This window comes from Arvicola amphibius, chromosome 8 (genome assembly GCF_903992535.2).
Source record: "Arvicola amphibius chromosome 8, mArvAmp1.2, whole genome shotgun sequence".
Taxonomy (NCBI): Eukaryota; Metazoa; Chordata; class Mammalia; order Rodentia; family Cricetidae; genus Arvicola; species Arvicola amphibius.
In genome coordinates this window covers 69982030-70003485 of record NC_052054.1, presented here as the reverse complement: position 1 = coordinate 70003485, position 21456 = coordinate 69982030, and the positions used below count along the sequence as shown (strand labels likewise).

Here is a 21456-nt window from a genome sequence, read left to right as displayed (position 1 = left end):
AGGGAGAATAGAGGCTGAGACCAGGGTTTTTTGAACTACAAATTACAACATTTATGACCTGTAGGCATCACCAACTAAATGATCTTTAAAATTAATATCCAGATGTTGAAACATTTCATTAGTTTGACCCATTTAATGCCTCTACACACCAGGTTTATTCAACAGGCCCTTATTGCCTTGGAAGTAGAGGAAAGACTTGGGGCTTGTAGGTCAGCCCTGACTACACGGCACCTCCAAAAACTGCCTGGGTTACAGGAGAATCTGCCTCAAAAGGAAAAAAAATCAAGAAAAAACAGACAATCCTATGTAAGGATCTAAGTGTTCAAATGAGAAGAATAATCATGCACTCTTCATGTTATTCAAGCTACATAAGAGCCAGACCTAGGGGCATAGACCTGTAATCACAGCTACTTGGGAGGCTGCACTAGGAGAAATGCAAGTTCAAGGACAGCCTTGGTTACAGAGTGACTTTGAGGTCAACCAAAAATATCAAAGTGATCAGAACTTTTCATTGGGAAAAAGAGGCAACTGAGATAAGAAATTTATATGAGTTGGACATCTCTTTCCATTTTTAGTATAAACAGGTCTCTGATTCAATCTCCAGTCATGAAGAGACAAGGAAACCTCAAAGGATGAAATTATGTAAGGAAGTTATGGCTTGAGATAGATGGGGACAAATTTGGAAATGAATCTTCAGATCTCAACTTTCCTTTAATGAGTGCACCATTAGTCTTATAGACACACCTAGTATAAAAAGATAAATTAAAACTTTTTAAATTAAACTTTATTTTGTGTAAGTGGTATGAAGTTACAAGTGGATAACAAGGGACAGTTGCAGAATTTTTTTTCCACAAATGCTGCCACCTGGTCAGCCCTTTTGGGTTACACAGAAAAGGAATTACTGGATTCTGAGAAAAATATTTTATGCAATATATTTTAATCACCTTGCCATAGGATCTACTTTTAATCCTAAGACTCAAAAGACAGGAGCAGTAGGATCTCTTTGACATTCTGGATATCATCGTCTACATTATACTTTCCAGGGTAGCTGGAGCTACAAAGAAAAAAAGTCTTTAAAAACTCAAATGGCCATTCATGGACGTGTATCTATGTAATTTTATATTCTATCCGCTCCCCCAGGTCTTTGCCATGTTGTGACCATGTAACCTTGGTTTGTTTTCCTCTAGTATAAAAATAGATAATTATGTAAACATATAAATAACGTACACACATACATTCACCAAATAATATGGAGTCCATTCAAGCCAAATATTTATGACGGGAACATGGGGACTGCACTAGTCTGTGATTGTTTTTCCCAGGATCTAACAGGCTCTAGGCCTAGGTGGTGGTGGCACACACCTTTAATCCCAGCACTGCAGAGGCAGAGGCAGGCAGATCTCTGAAATCAAGGCCAGCCTGTTCTACAGAGTGAGTTCCAGGACAGCCATATCTACACAGAGAAATGCTGTCTCAGGGGAGACAAACATTATATGGGATGTTTAGTGTAGCACGTCTCTTCCAGAGGACCTGGGTTCAATTTTTCCACCCACAATGTACCTCACAACTGTAATTCTAATTCCTGGACATCAGACACCCTGCCCAGACAAAAACACAAGCAAAACATCAATGGAAAACATTAAATTATTAAGAAAAAGTGTTAAAATCCCTGTAAGGAACCCCAATAAACTCACGATTCACCAAGTGGATTTTGGTGGTATCTGTGCTTTTTTTTTTTTTTTTTGGTTACTAGTTCCAACTATGAGTGAATAGACATTTATGAGTTGTGTCTTTACAGGAAAACTTCTGTCACAGAGAAAGATCTGACACTGGGGTAAATTTAGAATATACAACAAAAAAATTTAAATGCCCTACAGGAACAAGCATCCCTAAAAGTGTGTGGTGACACATACTGCTTTAATCTTAGCACCAAGAAAGAAGAAGAAGGTAGATTTCTGTGAATTTTAGGCCAGCCTGGTCTACACAAGAGTTCCAAGAAAGTCAAGGACACAAAAAGAAACAGGTTTAAAATGAATAAATGGCTAGGGGCTAGGGAGTGGTGGCACAGGTCTTTAATCCCAGCACTCGGGAGGCAGAGGAAGACAAATCTCTGTGAGTTTGAAGCCAGTCTGGTTTACAAGAGCTAGTTCTGAGAGAGCTAGCGCTCTTACACAAAGAAACCCTGTCTCAAAATAAATAAATAAATAAATAAATAAATAAATAAATAAATAAATACTGGAAGTCAGTTTTTTTAAAAAAAAAAGGAGTACAGAACTAAAAAAATTCTCAAAATATAGAACACAAACACCTAAACAACTATAATGGACTCAGTTAAATAATGAGAGTGGGGTGGTTTACTCCTTTAATCTCACCACTCAGAAAGCTGAGGCAGGAAGGTCTCTATGAATTTCAATCCCAACTGATTTATACAAAGATCTCCATGACAGTCAGGTCTATTTGTAGAGACCTCACCCCAAAACATATACATGAACAACAAGCTTGGCAGTGGTGGCTATCACCTTTAATCCCAGCACTCAGCATGCAGATCTCAAAGTTCAAGTCCAGCTTGGTCTACCTGATTTATGAGAGAGACAAGGCTACACACAGAAAGTCCATCTCAGAAAGTAGATCTACACCATATATAACAATAAGGCCAATGTAAATTAATACCACTTTGAGATTTTATCTTACCTAGTCAGGCTGGCCAAAATATCTAAACAAAAGACATCTTATGCTGGTAAAGATTGGGACAATGATGAACACTTATTTCTTGCTGTAGGGAGTACAAGCTGCCGCAGCCACTATGGAAACAGTGAGAACATTCATCAAAAGCTGCAAAAACAGAGCTTGGGTTACAGGTCTGGAATGACAGGAACACAGGCATGAGGCAGCCCGACTGGGACACAGTGCTCTCTAGGAAAGTTAGTAGACCGTGTGCCAAAATAAAAAATAGAAGAGGACAAGTGGCCACAGCAGGTGGCTCTTCTTATAAAGGAGGTGGCACAAACTTTAGTGACCTGTGGTAGAAAAAAAACACAACTTCTACAAGCTTTACTCTGACATCTATCCACCTATAGTGAGCTATGAGTACCAACAGACACACAAACCTATTTTAAAGAAGAAAGCTATGATATACTTCTCTGCTGGGCTGCTTCACAGCATTTATTGAGTACATATATGACTTTATACTATGTGATTGCAAGTTGTGCTGTCATAAGTACAGCAGGTATACACAGTGACCCTAGAGCAAAAATTAACCCGTAAAGTAAGCCCCCGTGTGGTCTGAATCCACAGTCACTTCAAATATGTATTTAACAAAGGGAATGTGTGATTTCAGTGGACTCTGTGTACCTTTGGTTGTGACAAGGATTCCCAAATATGAATAAAATCATTATTGCTCTAAGGAACTGGAGAGAGAGCTCAGTGGTTCAGAGCACCTACTGCTCCTGCACAGGACTTGAGTTCAGTTCCAAGAACCCACCCGTGGGTTCTCATCTCAGTCTGTTGTACTCCCAGGATTTCCTCAATCATCTTTTGGGCTACCAGTCCCTAGAAAGAGAGCACATGCATGCAGGCATTTACATGTACAAATATTTGAAAAAAACAAAAATCAAAAGTCATACAAACATCCATTTTGGCCAGGAACAAATGTTAAAAAATGTTGCCAGAAATTATTTTCTACTTTTATTTAACTACATGTAATACAACAGTACTTAATCAACATTTAAAAATGTTTTTTAAAGACCAGCGACAGCAGCCTGGCGACAGAGCACAGACATTCCTCAACCCCCTAGACTTCCTAGTCTTCCTGCAGGGGCTACTCTCCCTGGCTATTGCCTCTCTCTTCCTATCCCATCACAGCTTGCACCCAGAAACCCCCCTTCATCCTCCCCTCTTCGAGGCCATACATTCCCCAGCTCAGCCTGTTTGGACATCACGACTGGGTATTGAGTGCAACCAGGTGGGCGAGAGTTCCTTTGTTTCAATAGCCAGCCTGCACCAAGGCATGCCCCTTGTCAGCAAACTCCATGGCCAGCAAGGAGACCTGAGTCTCTACCAGAAGATCCATCAGTGGGGTGAGTGATTGCCTGACCAGCGGCAGCAGCCCGGAGAGCACAGACATTCCTCAACCGCCTATACTTGCTGGTCTTCCTGCAGGGGCTACTCTCCCCTACTACTGCCTCTCTCTTCCTAGACCATCCCAGCTTGCACCCAAAGAAGCCCTCCCTTCTTGCTCCCCTCTTCGGGGTCATAATATCCCCCAGCTCAGCCTGATTGGGCACTGGGACTAGGTAGTGAGCCCAACCAGCCAGTCGGGAGTTCCTTTGTTTCAATTGCCTGCCCTGTAGCAAGTTAGGCCTTTAGTCTGCAAGCTCCCTGGCCAGCAAGGAAAACTGAACCTGTAAAAGAAGATCCATAGGGAAGTCGTTGGAGGAAGAGATGGACAGGCACCAATGCAAGAATTCCTCCAACAATTTGAAAAACAACATGAAAGCACCAGAACCCAGTGAAGTTACAACAGGAGGACTTGGACACCTTAATCAAGAAGAAGTAGAAAAAAATTGGCTTTATGAAAATGATAGAGTCCCTTAAACAGGAGGTGAAAAACTCCCTTAAAGAAATAGATGAGAAGAATAACAAAAAGTTTGAAGAAATGAGTAAATGCGTAAATGATATCCTAGGAAACCAAGGAAAAACAATCAAACAGATAATGGAAACAGTTCAAGACTTGAAAACTGAAATGGAGGCAAGAAAGAAAACACAAACCGAGGACCGGCTAGATATGGAGAATATAGGTAAACAAATAGAGACTACAGAAACAAGCATGATACAAGACATAGAAGAAAGAATCTCCGATTCTGAAGATACCATAGAGAAAATAAATGCACTGATCAAAGAAAACAGCAAATCCAACAAATTCTCATCACAATACATTCAGGATTGGGACACAATAAAAAGACCAAACCTGAAAATAATAGAGGTAGAAAAAGGAAAAGAATTACAGCTAAACAGTCTAGAAAATATATTTAATAAAATTATAGAAGAAAATTTCCCCAACCTAAAGAAAGATATTCCTATGAAGGGTCAAGAAGCATATAGAACACTGAATAGACTGGATCAAAAAAAGAACATACCCCTGCCATATAATAATCAAAACACAAAACATACAGAATAAAAAAAGAATATTAAAAGCCACAAAGGAAAAAGGTCAAGTAACTTATAAAGGTAAACCTATCATACTTACACCTGACTTCTCTATGGAAACCATGAAAGCCAGAAGGTCCTGGATAGATGTACTGCAGAAACTAAGAGACCATGGATGCAAGCCCGACTACTATACCCAGCCAAGCTTTCATTCACTATGAATGGAGAAAACAAAATATTCCAGGATAAAAACAAATTTAAACAATACATAGCCACAAATCAAGCCTTACAGAAAGTAATGGAGGAAAATCACAAACCAAGGAGTCCAACAATGTCCACAATAATTTAGACATCTAGTGACCCATTCACCAGCACAACTCAAAGAGGGGAATCACACAAACTCTACTACAACAAAAATGATGACTGGAGTTAACATCCACTGGTCATTAATATCACTTAATATCAATGGCCTCAATTCACCTATAAAAAGGCACAGGCTAAGAGATTGGATACGAAAACAGGATCCAACATTCTGCTGTTTACAGGAAACACACCTCAACCAGAAAGACAGACATCTACTCAGAATAAAGGGTTGGGAAAAGGTTTACCAAGCAAATGGACCTAAGAAACAAACAGGTGTGGCCATACTAATTTCTAACAAAGTTGACTTCAAACTAAAATCAATCAGAAGAGATGGAAAGGGATGTTTTATACTAATAACAGGAAAAATTCATCAGGATGAAGTCTCAATCCTGAATATCTATGCCCCTAATATAAAAGTACCCACTTATGTAAAAGAAACATTACTAGAACTCAAGGCACATATCAAACCACATACACTAATAGCAGGAGACTTCAACACTCCTCTCTCACCAATGGACAGGTCAATCAGACAAAAACCTAACAGAGAAATAAGAGAATTAATGGAGGTTATGAATCAAATGGACTTATCAGACATCTATAGAATATTCCACCCAAATAGGAAACAATATACCTTCTTTTCTGCAGCTCATGAAACCTTCTCAAAAACTGACCACATACTCGGTAACAAAGCAAACTTTCACAGATACAAAAAAATATTAGTAACCACCTGTGTTTTATCGCATGACCATGGAATACAGTTAGAATTTAACAATAATTCTACCCCCAGAAAGCCTAAAAATTCTAGGAAATTGAAGAATCAACTACTGAACCACCCCTGGGTCAGGGAAGAAATAAAGAAAAAAATCAAAGTCTTCCTTGAATTCAATAAAAATAGAGACACAACATACCAAAACCTATAGGACACTATAAAAGCAGTGCAAAGAGGAAAGTTCATAGCTCTAAGTGACCACATTAAAAATATGGAGAAAGCTCACATTAGAGGCAACATCACAGCTGAAAGTTCTAGAAAAAAAAGAAGCAGACTCACCCGGGAGGAGTAGAAGATTGGAAATAATCAAACTGAGGGCTGAAATAAACAAAATAGAAACATAGAAAACAATCCAAAGAATCAATGAAACAAAGAGCTGGTTCTTTGAGAAAGTCAACAAGATTGGCAAACCTTTATCCAAGTTAATCAAAAGGAAGAGAGAAAAAGCATGCAAATTAACTAGATCAGAAATGAAAAGGGGGACATAACAACAGACACTGAGGAAATTCAGAGAATCATTAGGTCTTACAACAATAACTTATATGCCACAAAGTTAGAAAATAGCTTATATGCACCAGCTCCTGGTGCAGGGGTGTCTTTGCTACATACATCCCTGCCTCTCCCAATCCTTCTCTAGTTTATTCAAGGTCCTTGCCTCAGGAGCAGTGTGCTGCTCCTACACCAAGGCCATCCACCCAGAGGAGTGAGAAGCTGCCCTCCAGGCAGGTCTGAGGATTCCCGCAAGGGAGTGCGGGCACCTTCAGATTGTGCTGCAAGGTTTGCTGTGTGATACCCCCTAACCCCACCTTTGCCCTTTTGTCCCTGCAACATCCTTGGGCCACGAGGAATCCCTGATTGAGTGCTGTGGAATTCCATCTGGACGGGTGAGTGTGTGCTATCCTGGGACGACCTGCCCTGGAAGAGAGCACAGCCCCCCTCTCCAAGCTCCTGGTGTAGGGATGTCTTTGTTACACATGTCCCTGCCTCTCCCAAGACTTCCCTAGTGTATTCAAGGTACTTGAAACAGTACCAGCTCTCTGTTCCTGCACCAAGGCTATCCACCCAGAGGAGTGAGAGGCTGCCCTCCAGGCAGGTCTGAAAATTCCAGCAAGGGAGTGCGGGTACATTCAGCTTGTGCTGCAAGGTTCGCTGTGTGATACTCGAGCCCACCCTGCCACCAAGTTTGTCCTCTTGTCTGCAGTGTCCTGGGGCTACCAGCATCACTGATTCAGTGCTGAAAAGTTCCATCCAGTCAGGAATAGCTCCTGCTCCTGCACTGAGGAGATCCACCCAGACTCAGTCAGAGCAAACATTAGAACAAGACACCAAGGCTCTCCTGGCTCCATTTGAAGGAAGAGATGGACAGGTGCCAATGAAAGAACTCCTCCAACAACCTGAAGGCAAGATGACATCACCAGAATCCAGGTATCCCGAAACAACAAAAAATGAACACCCTACTCCAGAAGAAGTAGAAGAAATCGACCCTAAACAGTACTTTATGAAAATAATAGAGGACCTTAAAACAGGAGGTAAAAAACTGCCATAAAGAAATGGAGATGACAAATAAAAAGGTAGACGAAATAAATAAATCTCTCAAAGATACCCAAGAAAAACAAGAAAAAGCAATCAAACAGGTAAGGGAAACAGCTCAAGACCTGAAAAATGAAATGGAGGTAATGAAGAAAACACAATCTGAGGGAAGACTGGAAATGGAAGTTCTGAGTAAATGAACAGAAACTACAGAGACAAGTATTATCAACAGAATAAAAGAGATGGAAGAAAGCATGTCAAACTCTGAAGATACTAAAGAAGAAATAAATTCACAGATTAAAGAACAAAACACATACAACAAATTCTTAACACAAAACATCCAGGGAATCTGGGACACCATGAAAAGACCAAACCTAAGAATAATTGGGGAAGAAGAAGAAGAATTACAACTCAAAGGCCCAGAAAATATATACAACAAAATTGTAGAAGAAAATTTCCCCAACCTAAAAATGGATGTTCCTATGAAGCTACAAGAAGACTGCAGAACACCAAATAGACTGGATCAAAAGAAAGCATCCCCATGCCATATAATAATCAAAACACAAAACATACAGAATAAAGAACAGATATTAAGAGCTGCAAAGGAAAAAGGTCAAGTAACATATAAAGGGAAACCTATCATACTTACACCTGACTTCTCAATGGAAACCATGAAAGCCAGAAGGTCTTGGATAGATGTGCTACAGACACTAAGGGAACATGGATGCAAGCCTAGACTACTATACCCAGCAAAGGTTACATTCACCATTGATGGAGAAAAAGAAGATATTCCAGGACAAAAACAGATTCAAACAACACGTAGCCACAAATCTAGCTTTGAGAAAGTAATAGAAAAAAATCACAAACCAAGGAGTCCAACAATGTCTACAATAACTCAGGCATCTACCAACCCTTCACCAGCACAACTAGAAGAAGGGAAACACACAAACTCTACTACAAAAAAAAAAATGACCGGAGTTAACAACCACTGGTCATTAATATCACTTAATATCAATGGACTCAATTCACCTATAAAAAGGCACAGGCTAAGAGATTGGATACCAAAACAGGATCCAACATTCTGCTGTTTACAGGAAACACACCTCAACCAGAAAGACAGACATCTACTCAGAGTAAAGGGTTGGGAAAGGGTTTATCAAGCAAATGAACTGAAGAAACAAGCCGGTGTGGCCATACTAATTTCTAACAAAGTTGACTTCAAACTAAAATCAATGAGAAGAGATGGAAAGGGACACTTTATACTCATAATGGGAAAATCCATCAGAATGAAGTCTCAATCCCAAATATCTATGCCCCTACTATAAAAGTACCCACTTATGTAACAGAAACATTACTAGAACTCAAGGCAGCCATCAAACAACACACACTAATAGTAGGAGACTTCAATGCTCCTCTCTCACCAATGAACAGAACAATCAGACAGAAACCTAACAGAGAATTAAAAGACTTAATGGAGGTAATGAACCAAATGGAATTAACAGACATCTGTAGAACATTCCAAACAAATAGGAAAGAATATACCTTCTTCTCTGCGGCTCATGGAACCTTATCAACATTTGACCACATACTCAGTAACAAAGCAAACTTTCACAGTTACAAAATAATATTAGTAACCACCTGTGTCTTATCAGATCACCATGGATTAAAATTAGAATTCAACAACAATGCTACCCCCAGAAAGCCTACAAACTCATGGAAACTGAACAGTCAACTACTGAACCACACCTGGGCCAAGGAAGGAATAAAGAAAGAAATTAAAGTCTTCCTTGAATTTAATGAAAATAAAAACACAACATACTCAAACCATGGGACACAATGAAAGCAGTGCTAAGAGGAAAGTTCATAGCACTAAATGCCCACATAAAGAAAACGGAGGAAGCACACATTGGAGACTTAACAGCATACCTGAAAGCTCTAGAAAAAAAAAGAAGCAAACTCATCCAGGAGGAGTAGAAGACTGGAAATAATCAAACTGAGGGCAGAAATCAACAAAATAGAAACACAGAAAATAATCCAAAGAATCAATGAAACAAAAAAACTGATTCTTGGAGAAAATCAACAAGATTGACAAACCCCTCTCCAAACTAATCAAACAGCAGAGAGAGATCAAGCAAATTGATAAGATCAGAAATGAAAAGGGGGACATACCACAGACATAGAGCAAATTCAGAGAATCATTAGATCTTACTACAAAAGCCTGTATGCCACAAAATTGGAAAATGTAAAAGAAATGGACATTTTTGTAGATAAGTACCATATACCAAAGATAAACCAGGACCAGGTGAACAATCTAAATAGTCCTGTTAGTCTCAAAGAATTAGAAACTCTTGTCAAAAACCTCCCTACCAAAAAGAGCCCAGGACCAGATGGTTTCAATGCAGAATTCTACCAGAACTTCCAAGAAGACCTAATACCTATACTCCTTAAGGTATTTCAAAATATAGAAACAGAAGAGTCACTGCCAAATTCCTTTTATGAAGCTACAGTTACCCTGATACCTAAACCACACAAAGACTCAACCAAGAAGGAGAATTACAGGCCAATCTCACTCATGAACATTGACGCAAAAATTCTCAATAAAGTACTGGCAAACCGAATCCAAGAACACATTAGAATTATTATCCACTATGATCAAGTAGGCTTCATCCCAGAGATGCAGGGCTGGTTCAACATATGAAAATCTATCAATGTAATCCATCAAATAAATAAACTGAAGGAAAAAAACCATATGATCATCCATTAGATGTTGAAAAAGCACTTGACAAAATTCAACACCCCTTTATGATAAAGGTCTTGGAGAGATTAGGGATACAAGGGTCATTCCTAAATATAATAAAGGCTATTTACAGCAAGCCGACAGCTAACATCAAATTAAATGGAGAGAAACTCAAGGCAATCCCACTAAATTCAGGAACACGACTAGGCTGTCCACTCTCTCTCCTTATCTCTTTAATATAGTGTTTGAAGTTCTAGCAATAGCAATAAGATAAAATAAGGGGATCAAGGGGATTCGAATTGGAAAGGAAGAAGTTAAACTTTGGTTATTTGCAGATCATATGATGGTGTACATAAGCGACCCCAAAAACTCTACCAAAGAACTCCTACAGCTGATAAACTCCTTCAGTAACGTGGCAGGATATAAGATCAATTCCAAAAAATCAGTTGCCCTCCTATACACAAAGGATAAGGAAGCAGAGAGGGAAATCAGAGAAGTATCACCTTTCACAATAGCCACAAATAGCATAAAATATCTTGGGGTAACTCTAACCAAGGAAGTGAAGGACCTATTTGACAAGAACTTTAAGACTTTGAAGAAAGAAACTGAAGAGGATACCAGAAAATGGAAGGATCTCCCTTGCTCTTGGATTGGGAGGATCAACATAGTAAAAATGGCAATTTGTAGTGAGAAGCTATGGGCCGCGTTCTCATCTGCAGGCTAGCTTATGCCCTGAAATAACAACACACAAATTGTATTCTTTTAAACACAGCCTTGCCCTTAGTTTCAGCCTCTTACATCTTGACTAACCCATATCTAATAATCTGTGTAACACCATGAATGATGTCTTACCCGGAAAGTTTCAGCATATCTGATCTGGAGGCTGGCTTCATTGCATCTCTCTCTGAGGATGCACGGCAGTCTCTCACTTAGGAGAGGCATGGCATCTGACTGAGCCATTTACCTCCCTTCCTTCTTCCTGTTCTGTCTACTCCACCCACCTAAGGGCTGGCCAAGACAGGTTGTTTATTAATGAATGAAATCAACACAAACAGAAGACTTTCCCACATTATTTCCCCTTTTTCTGTTTAAACAAAAAAAAGAATGCTTTAACTTTAACATAGCAAAATTACATATAACAAAACAGTTATCAAGTAAGAATTACAGTTACAGTATTTATATCTACTTTATCTTTTATCATAACTAAGGAAAACTATAACTATCTATCTTCTTCAACTCCATCAAAGACTCCAGAAGGATACAATATTACCTAGGTGAACAAGAAGTAAGCTATTTTCAAAACTCTAGAAATGACAGGACATCTTGCTACCTGGACAGTCACCCAAAGTTCTTTTGTACCATTGGGACATCCATCTTCAGCCTACAGGCCCATAGTTTCCAGCAGACATTTCCATGAAGCAGAAAATTTCAAAGGCATTTCAGTCAGTATCTGCTGTGTCCTGCAGAATGTCTTGCAGACTCTTTCATAAATCAGGAACCCCAAAAGATCATCTCACCTTTAGGCAAGTTCAGCAGTCCTCTCTCTGTGGGTTCTTTGTGTCCAGTTTCTGCAACAGTCCAGGCAAGAGCAGTTTCTTACCCAAATGGCTATCAAACTCCATAAGGATCCTTTTCGATGCCCACCCATCATCTTCTTAAGTAGATTGGTGCTGCCAGGAGCAGACATGTCTCATTGTCTTGAAAAGCCCTAATTTATTAAAACATTTAAAATGACATATTCTGTAGTCTTTGGAAGATATGAAGTATGCCTATCTAACTGAAATATATCTCTATATATCTAGAAAATCTAACTAACATGACTACAGCTTGACGATTATCAATGATTATTCATTAACAACCTATATTTCCTAATTATACATTACATTTTTAAAATGAACTACACAATCACAATACCTTAATCAGTATCAAAAATACATATACATATAAGAAAATTGACCTTAAATCTCTATCAATAAAGCAAAATTTATACCAATGCAAATTATTCATATCTATATCATATCCCCCTTTAAATGTAAAAGAACATTTATAAACAATATTTGGGAATATGGACATAATTATTTCTCTCCAAACTGCTTCAGGCTGAATGGGGGCGCTGTTAATCAGATCTTTTATGGTGTAACCTGTGTGCTAGGTACATCTCAGTCATCAGTTGGGTGAAATAATTTTCTGAAGGTGTTCACAGCAACCTTTCAGGAGGCCGTGGTCTATCATACCATATTGGGATAGAAGCAATCCACAGGGTCTCATTTTCTGTAAAAACAAAAGAATCTCTTTCCAAAGTATCATATCCTTAGATCCAAATTCTGAAGTCAAGGTATTTTCAAAATATCTATGTTGGATTAGTTCAGCAGCATTTATAAACAAATATCTTTTAGCAGCTGTTGCTTCTTCCTTAGCATTCAAACAATTCAAAGAGAGCATAATAGTATACAGTATCAAGAGTCTCTGTGTATTTTCCATCTTTATATGACTTTATTTAAACCTCTATTTCATTTATTTTTACTTTTATTTTTTATATTTTGACAAGTTCTCTGTATATCTTTGACCTGGAATAACTCTGCAGACCAGGCTGTCCTTGAACTCTCAGTGATCCACTTGCCTTTGCTTCCCAAGTACTGCGATTAAAGGTGTTTGCTACCACACCTTGAGCTCACAGAGATCTGTCTGTCTCTGCCTCCCAGGCATTGGGATTAAAGGTGTGGACTGCCACACTTTGAAGTCACAGAGGTCAATCTACCTCTGCCTCACAAGTGTTGGGATTAAAGGTGTGTACTACCACACCCAACTACTCTTTCTATCTTTTATCTTTTAAGAACTTTTACCTTTAGCTTGCATATATTTTTAACACACTGTAAAACATTTAGAAGTTTTCTTCATCTTTGAATCTCTCTTTACGGTATATCTCTCTCTTTTTCTGACCACATGAGCCTTTCAATTACTAAGCAATATGGGTAGGATTCAAGCCGCGACTTTGGCGGCTAGATCCTTAGCTTTCCAACCACATGGCAGAGGTAACGGCTGTAGCCATTTTTATTACCACAACTCTATTGTGTTTTGAGGTCCCTGCCAGCAAGCGAGCTGCAAAAGTATGTCCACAGACAACACTCAAGTCCTCTCTCTGGAGCCGGCCCTCCTGCCTCAAAGAGTCAGAGTTTGCAGTGGCAGGACAGCCCAGAAAGCCGGCATTTTAAAACAGCACAACTTTTTTCCAGCTACAGCTGAAAACTGAAAAACACACGTTCAGGTTTTCAATACCATTTAAGTGTTTCATGGCTCATTTTAAAAAGAGCTGCACAGTTTTACAGCTAAAGCTGAGTCAGGAAGCCTCTCTTAGATGAGAGCACTTGCTTATTTCTAGCAAGCAGAGCCAGACCAGTGAAATTGCTGCTACTAAGAAACCATGTTTTACTCTATTCTTTCCCAAACTTTCTCAAGCTTTCTGTGGATTCAGTTATCCATGTGTAGGTGCCATTCTGTAGTGATTAGCTGTGGGCTGGCTTCCCACCACCTGGCTCCCAGCCACCAGCTAGCTTTATCCAAAATAATTACACGGAAACTGTATTCTTTTAAACAAAGCCTGACCCTTACTTTCAGCCTTTTACACACATCTTGATTAACCCATATCTAATAATCTGTGTAACACCAAGAATGGTGTCTTACCTGGAAAGATTCAGCATGTCTGACCTGGCGGCTGGCTTCATCACATCTCTCTCTGAGGAGAGGCATGGGAAATGCAAATTAAAACAACTTTGAGATACCATCTTACACCTGTCAGATTGGCTGAAATCAAAAACACCAATGATAGCCTTTGCTGGAGAGATTGTGGGGTAAGGGGTACACTCATCCATTGCTGATGGGAATGCACACTTGTGCAACCACTTTGAAAAGCAGTGTGGCGGTCTCTCAGGAAATTCGGGATCAAGCTACCCCAGGATCCAGCAATCCCACTGTTGTGAATTTACCCAAGAGATGCCCAATCATACTACAAAAGCATTTGCTCAACTGTGTTCATAGCAGCATTATTTGTAATAGCCAGATCCTGGAAACAACCTAGATGCCCTTCAGTGGAAGAATGGATGAGGAAACTGTGGAATATATACATGTTAGAATACTACTCAGTGTTAAAAATCAATGACATCTTGAATTTTGCATGCAAATGGATGGAGATAGAAAACACTATTTTGAGTGAGGTTACCCAGACCCAAAAAGATGAACATGGGACATACTCACTCATAATCGGTTTCTAGCCATAATTAAAGGACATCGAACCTATAATTCGGGATCCTTGAGAATAAGAAGGTGAACCCAAAGAAAAACATATAGTAATCCTCCTAGATATTGGAAGTAGACAAGATTACCGGGCAAAAATTGGGAACTGGAGGCGAGATGGGGCCAAGGGTAGATGGGGAGAGAAAAGCTTGAAGGTGAGAATAGGGGGAGCTCGGAGGAATGGGATGCTTGGGATACAGGAAGGGTGGATATGTGAGCAGGGAAGCATATATCTTAATTAAGGGAGCCATCTGAGGGTTGTCAAGACACTTGACTCTAGAGGGGTTCCCGGGCTTCCAGAGAGATGCCCCCAGCTAGTTCCTTGGGCAGCTAAGGAGAGGGAGCCCAAAAAGGCCAGTTCCTATAGCCATACTGATGAATTTCTTGCATATCACCACAGAATCTCCTACTGGCAATAGATGAAGAAAATGACTGAGCCCCACATTAGAGCACTGGACTGAGCTCCCAAGGTCCTAATGAGGAGCTGAAGGAGGGAGAACATGAGAAAGAAAGTCAGGACCGTGAGGGGTGCGTTCACCCATGGAGACGGTGGGACAGAACTAAAGGGAGATCACCAACTCCAGTTGGAATAGGACTGATGGAACATGAAACCAAACCAGACTCTCTGAATGTGGCCGACGGTGGGGGCTGACTGAGAAGCCAAGGACAATGGCACTGGGCTTTGGTTCTTCTGCATGGACAGGCTCTGTGGGAGCCTTCTCAGCTTGGTTGATCACCTTCCTGGACCTGGGGGGAGTTGGGAGGACCTTGGTCTTAACATAGAGTAGGGAACCCTGATGGCTCCTTGGCCTGGAGAGGGAGGGAGGGGGGGTATGGTTGGAGGGGAGGGGAGGGAAGGGGGAAAAGGAGGGAAGGAGATGGAAATTTTTAAATATAAAAAAAAAACCATGAAAAAAAGAGATAAATTCTAGAATAATGTCACATATGCATTGGTTCAAAATATAAGTATCCTTTTATTAAATTTATTTACTTTTAACTTATTTACTTTATTTTTGAGATTACAATTTAATTATATATAAGACTCCTCCACCCCCTTCCTCCAAACTCATTTTTATAGCCCTCCTTTTCCAGATTTATGGTCTCTTTTTCATTGTTTGTTAGTATATATGTATATTTATACATATAGACATATTTATAAATCCTTAAGTACAATCAGCTCTGACTGTACAGTGTTCCTTGTCTGTATATTTTCTGGGATGAGGATTCAGCATTATGTGACCAATAGTTATGCTTTTCCCAAAGGAAATTGTTTTCTCTGACTCTCTTCATTTCTTAGTTTCCTGTAGGTCTTTGTTTTCACCATTGTATAATGGCACATTGGCTTTAAGCTCTGCACCATGATTGTTTTGAGGGTTATATTTGGTAGTTATAGTTAAAAAAAACAAAGTTTGTCATATCAAAGATTGATTGAGCACAGTACACAATATTCTGTGTAGATAAGATGCTCTTTCACATCAGATGGTTAATCTTTCACACTGTGAGATATTGTTTTTTACAACTATTGAATCAGTGTTGGATTTTTATTATTGTTTTTGTTTTTTACAATAATAATGACCTCAGTCATTTTGCTGTTATGTATTTGTAAATCAAATTAAAATCTGAAAGAGGATCTTGACTATATTGTACTTAAGTATGGTTTTTACAAACAAAATTAATAAATGCTTTTAGAAGTTTCATGATATTTGATTGACATTTCATATAAATTGTTCCAGATAAAAGTGGAGAATGACTATATTGACCATCATGTACATGTTTTTCCATTTTAGATGATCTATGTCATCAGAAATCCCAGAGATGTTCTTGTGTCTGGTTATTTTTTCTTCCATAAGACAAACCTTGTTAAGAATCCAGAGTCTCTGATAAATTATTTTGAATGGTTCCTCAAAGGAAATGGTGAGTGTCCTATTAAATATAGGAGTTGCTAGTCATTTATTTCATTACTTTAAAAAATATCAATCCAAATTTCCACTTCCTCTCCTCCTCCCATTTCTCTTCCAGTCCTCCACACATCCTCCTCCCATCCTCCTCAAATATTAAGAGAGGGCAAGGCACCCTGACCTGTGGAAGGTCCAAGGCCCTCCCCACTACATCCAGGTTGAGTGCGGTATACATCCAAAGAGAAAAGGATCCCAAAATGCCAGTACATGTAGTAGAGACAAATCCCAGTGCCACTGTCATTGACCCCTCAGTCTGCCACAACTGTCAACCACATTCAGAGGAACTAGGTTGATCCCATGATCATTCATGGCCAGTTCAGTTGGAGTTGGTGAGCTCCCATTAGCTTAGGCACATTCTCTTGGTGGGTGAACCCCTCATGGTCTTGACTTCCTTGCTCATATTCTCCCTCCTTCCACTCTTCAACTGGACCTTGGGTTCTCAGTCCAGTGCTCTGATGCGGGTCTCTGTCTCTGTTTCTATCTGTTGTTGGACGAAGGTTCTATGATGATGTTTAAAATAATCATCAGTCTGACCACAGGGCAAGGCCAGTTGAGACACCCGCTCTATTGCTTAGGGTCTTAGCTGAGATCATCCTTGTGGATTCCTGGGAATTTTTCCTAGAGCCAGGTTTCTTGCTAACCCCAAAATGACTCTCTCAATCAACATATCTCTTTTCTTGCTCTTATATCTGTCCTTCCTCCTTATCAACTCTCCCATTCCCTCAAGCTCTCCCCCAAACTCCATTTCTTCCCCTTTCTTCCCCTTCTTCCCTTCAGTCTACTCCCTGCCCTCGTGCTCCCAAATTTTGTCAGGCAATCTTGTCTGCTTCCAATTTCCAGGTGGATCTATGTATGTTTTTCTTTAGGTTCACCTTATTACTTAGCTTCTCTAGGATCATGAATTATAGGCTCAATGTCCTTTGTTTTTGGCTAGTATCCACTAATGAGTGAGTTCATACCATATTCACATTTTGGGGTCTGTGTTATCTCACTCAGAATAGTGTTTTCTAATTCCATCCATTTGTATACAAAATTCAAGATGTCACATTTTTTACCCCTGAGTAGTACTTTACTGTGTATATTGCCACATTTTCTTTATCTTTCCATCCATTGAGGGGCATCTAGGTTGTTTCCAGGTTCTGGCTATTACAAATAGTGCTGCTAAGAACACAGCTGAACAAATAATTTTGTAGTACGACTGAGCAACATTTTGGTATATTCCCAAGAGTGGTATTGCAAAATCATGTGGTAGGTTGACTCCCAATTTTCTGAGAAACAACCACACTTGTATTCAAAGTGGTTTTACAAGTTTGCATTCCCACCAGCAAAGAATGAGTGCCCCCCTTACTCCACATCCTCTCCAACATAAGTTATGATTTTTTTTTATTTTAGCCATTCTGGCAGGTGTAAGATGGTATCTCAGAGTGGTTTTGATTTGCATTTCCCTGATTACTAAGGAAGTTGAACATGTCCTTAAGTATTATTGGACCATTTGAAATTCTTCTGTTGAGAATTCTCTGTTTGGTTCAGTACCCCAATTTTAATTGGTTTATTTAAAATTTTAATATCTAATTTCTTGAGTTATTTATATATTTTGGAGCTCAGTCCTTTGTCTGATGTGGGGTTGGTGAAGATCTTCTCCCATTCAGTAGGTTGTCTTTTTGTCTTATTGACTGTGTCCTATTTATTTATTTATTATTAAAAATTTCTGCCTCCTCCCCATGTCCCATTTTCCTCCCTCTCCCTCCCCTCCCCTCCTCCTCCCTCTCCAGTCCAAGGAGCAGTCAGGGTTCTCTGCCCTGCTGGAAGTCCAAGGTCCTCCCCACTCCATCCAGGTCCAGGAAGGTACGCATCTAAACAGACTAGGCTTTCCCAAAGCCAGTACATGCAGTATGACCAAAACCCAGTGCCATTGTCCTTGGTTTCTCAGTCAGCCCTCATTGTCCGCCATGTTCAGAGAGTCCGGTTTGATCCCATGCTTTTTCAGTCTCAGTCCAGCTGGCATTGGAGAACTCCTATTAGACCAGCCCCACCATCTCAGTGGGTGGGCACAGTCCTCGTGGTACAGACTTCCTTGTTCATGTTTTCCCTCCTTCAGTTCCTCATTTGGGCCTTGGGAGCTCAGTCCTGCGCTCCAATGTGGGACTCTGTCTCTATCTCCATCCAATGCCAGATGAAGCTTCTATGGTGATATGTAAGATATTCATCAGTATGGCTATAGGAAAGGGCCATTTCAGGCTCCCTCTCCTCAGCTGCCCAAGGAACTAGCTGGGGACATTTCCATGGATACCTGGGAATCCCACTAGAGTGAAGTCTCTTGCTAAACCTAAAATGGCTCCCTTAATTAAGATATCTTCTTCCCTGCTCCCCTAGCCACCATTCCTCCATCCCAACCATCCCATTCCCCCAGGGTCTTCCCATCCTCCCCTCCTCACTTTTCTCTCCACATCTCCCCATCACCCCTTACTGCCACCCCACCCCCACCCCCAACATCCTAATTGATAGCCATTGCTGGAGAGGATGTGGAGTAAGGGGAACACTCATGCATTGCTGGTGGGAATGAAAACTTTTGCAACCACATTGGAAATCAGTGTGGCAGTTTCTCAAGAAATTTGGAATCAACCTACCCCAGGATCCAGCAATACCACTCTTGGGAATATACCCAAGAGATGCCCTATCATACTACAAAAGCATTTGTTCAACTATGTTCATAGCAGGATTATTTGTAATACACAGATCCTGGAAACAACCTAGATGCCCTTCAATGGATAAAGAAAGTGTGGAATATATACACATTAGAGTACTACTCAGCGGCAAAAAACAATGACATCTTGAACTTTGTATGCAAATGGATGGAATTAGAAAACACTATACTGAGTGAGGTAACCCAGACCCAAAAAGATGAGTTTGGTATGTACTTACTCGTAAGTGGATTCTAGACATAAATAAAGGTCAGTGAGCCTATAATTCCTGATCCTTGAGAAGCTAAATAAGAAGGTGAACCCAAAGAAAAACATACAGTTGTCATCCTGGATATTGGAAGTAGACTGTGTTCCTTGCTGTACAGAATCTTCTCAGTTTCAGGAGGGCCCATTTATTCATCATTGCTCTTATTGTCTGTACTACTAGGGTTATACTTAGGAAGTGGTCTCCTGTGCCCATGTGTTGTAGACTATTTCCCACTTTCTCTTCTATCAGGTTCAGTGTGGTTAGAATAATATTGAGGTCTTTAGTCTATTTCACTTGAGTTTTATGCATGGTGATAAATATGGATCTATTTTCATTCTTCTACAGGTTGATATTCAGTTAGGACAGCACCATTTGTTGAAGATGCTTTCTTTCTTCCATTGTATAATTTTAGCTTCTTTGTCAAAAATCTGGTGTTCATAGGTGTGTGGATTAATATTCAGGTCTTCAATTCTATCCCATTGGTTAATGTCTCTGTTTTTATGCCCATACCAAGCTGTTTTCATTACTGTAGCTCTGGAATAGAGCTTGATGTAAGGGATGGTAATGCCTCCGGAAGTTTTTTTTTTAATTATATAGGATTGTTTTGGCTATCCTGGGTTTTTGTTTTTCCATATAAAGTTGACTATTATTCTTGCAAGGTCTGTGAAGAATTTTATTGGGATTTTCATGGGGATAGCATTGAATTTATAGATTGCCTTTGGTAGAATTGCCATTTTTACTATGTTGATCTTTCTTCAAAGACATAAAATTCTTGTCAAATAGATCTTTTAATTCCTTGGTTAAAGTTCCCCCAAGATATTTTATGCTATTTGTAGGTATTGTGAAAAGTGAAGCTTCTCTGATTTGCCTCTCAGCTTCTTTATGCTTTGCGTATAGGAGAGCTACTGATGTTTTTGAGTTGATCTTGTATCCTGCCTTAGCACAGAACATATTTATCAGCTGTAGAAGTTCTCTGATAGAGTTTTTGGGATCACTATCATATCATCTGCAAAGAATGAGAGTTTGACTTCTTACTTTCCAATTTGAATCTCTTGATCTCCTTATGTTGTCTTATTGCTCTTGCTAGAACTTCAAGAACTATGTTGAAGAGATATAGAGAGAGTGAACAGCCTTGTCTTGTTCCTGATTTTAATGGAATTTCTTTAAGTTTCTCTCTATTTAATTCGATGTTAGCTGTCGGTTTGCTGTATATTGCTTTTATTATATTTAGATATGATCCTTGTATCCCTAGTCTCTCCAATACCTTTATCATGAAGGGGTGTTGAATTTTGTCAAATGCTTTTTGGCATCTAATGAACTGACTGTTTTTTTCTTTCAGTTTATTTATATTATGGATTACATTGATAGATTTTCATATATTATACCAGCTCTGCATCTCTGGGATGAAGCCTACTTGATCATAATGGATGATTTTTTGATGTATATTTGGAATTGGTTTGCCAGTAATTTATTAAGAACTTTTGCATCGATATTCATGAGTGAGATTGGTCTGTAATTCTCTTTCTTGGTTGAGTCTTTGTGCAGTTTTTGTATCGGGGTGACTGTAGCTTGATAAAACATCTTTAGCAAGGACCCTTCTCTTTCTATTATGTGGAACACATTAAGGGGAATTGGTATTAGCTTTTCTTTTATTATTTATTTATCTATCTATTTATTTATTTATTTATTAAAAATTCCTGCCTCCTCCCCGCCTC

General features: G+C 39.5%; 1 long non-coding RNA gene across 2 annotated transcripts; it reads right to left on the bottom strand.

Annotated features, from left to right (window-relative positions):
• Positions 1 to 3133: 3133 nt before the first annotated feature.
• LOC119820500 lies at positions 3134 to 14278 on the bottom strand. Of its 2 annotated transcripts, XR_005286511.1 has the most exons (3): positions 14226 to 14278; positions 12062 to 12252; positions 3134 to 3549 (listed from the first exon to the last, which is right to left on the bottom strand). It is a non-coding gene; the product is annotated as an uncharacterized LOC119820500 (long non-coding RNA). The 2 variants fall into 2 exon arrangements; XR_005286510.1 differs by lacking the exons at positions 12062 to 12252; positions 14226 to 14278 and adding an exon at positions 11397 to 11453.
• Between the last annotated feature and the right edge of the window lie 7178 nt (positions 14279 to 21456).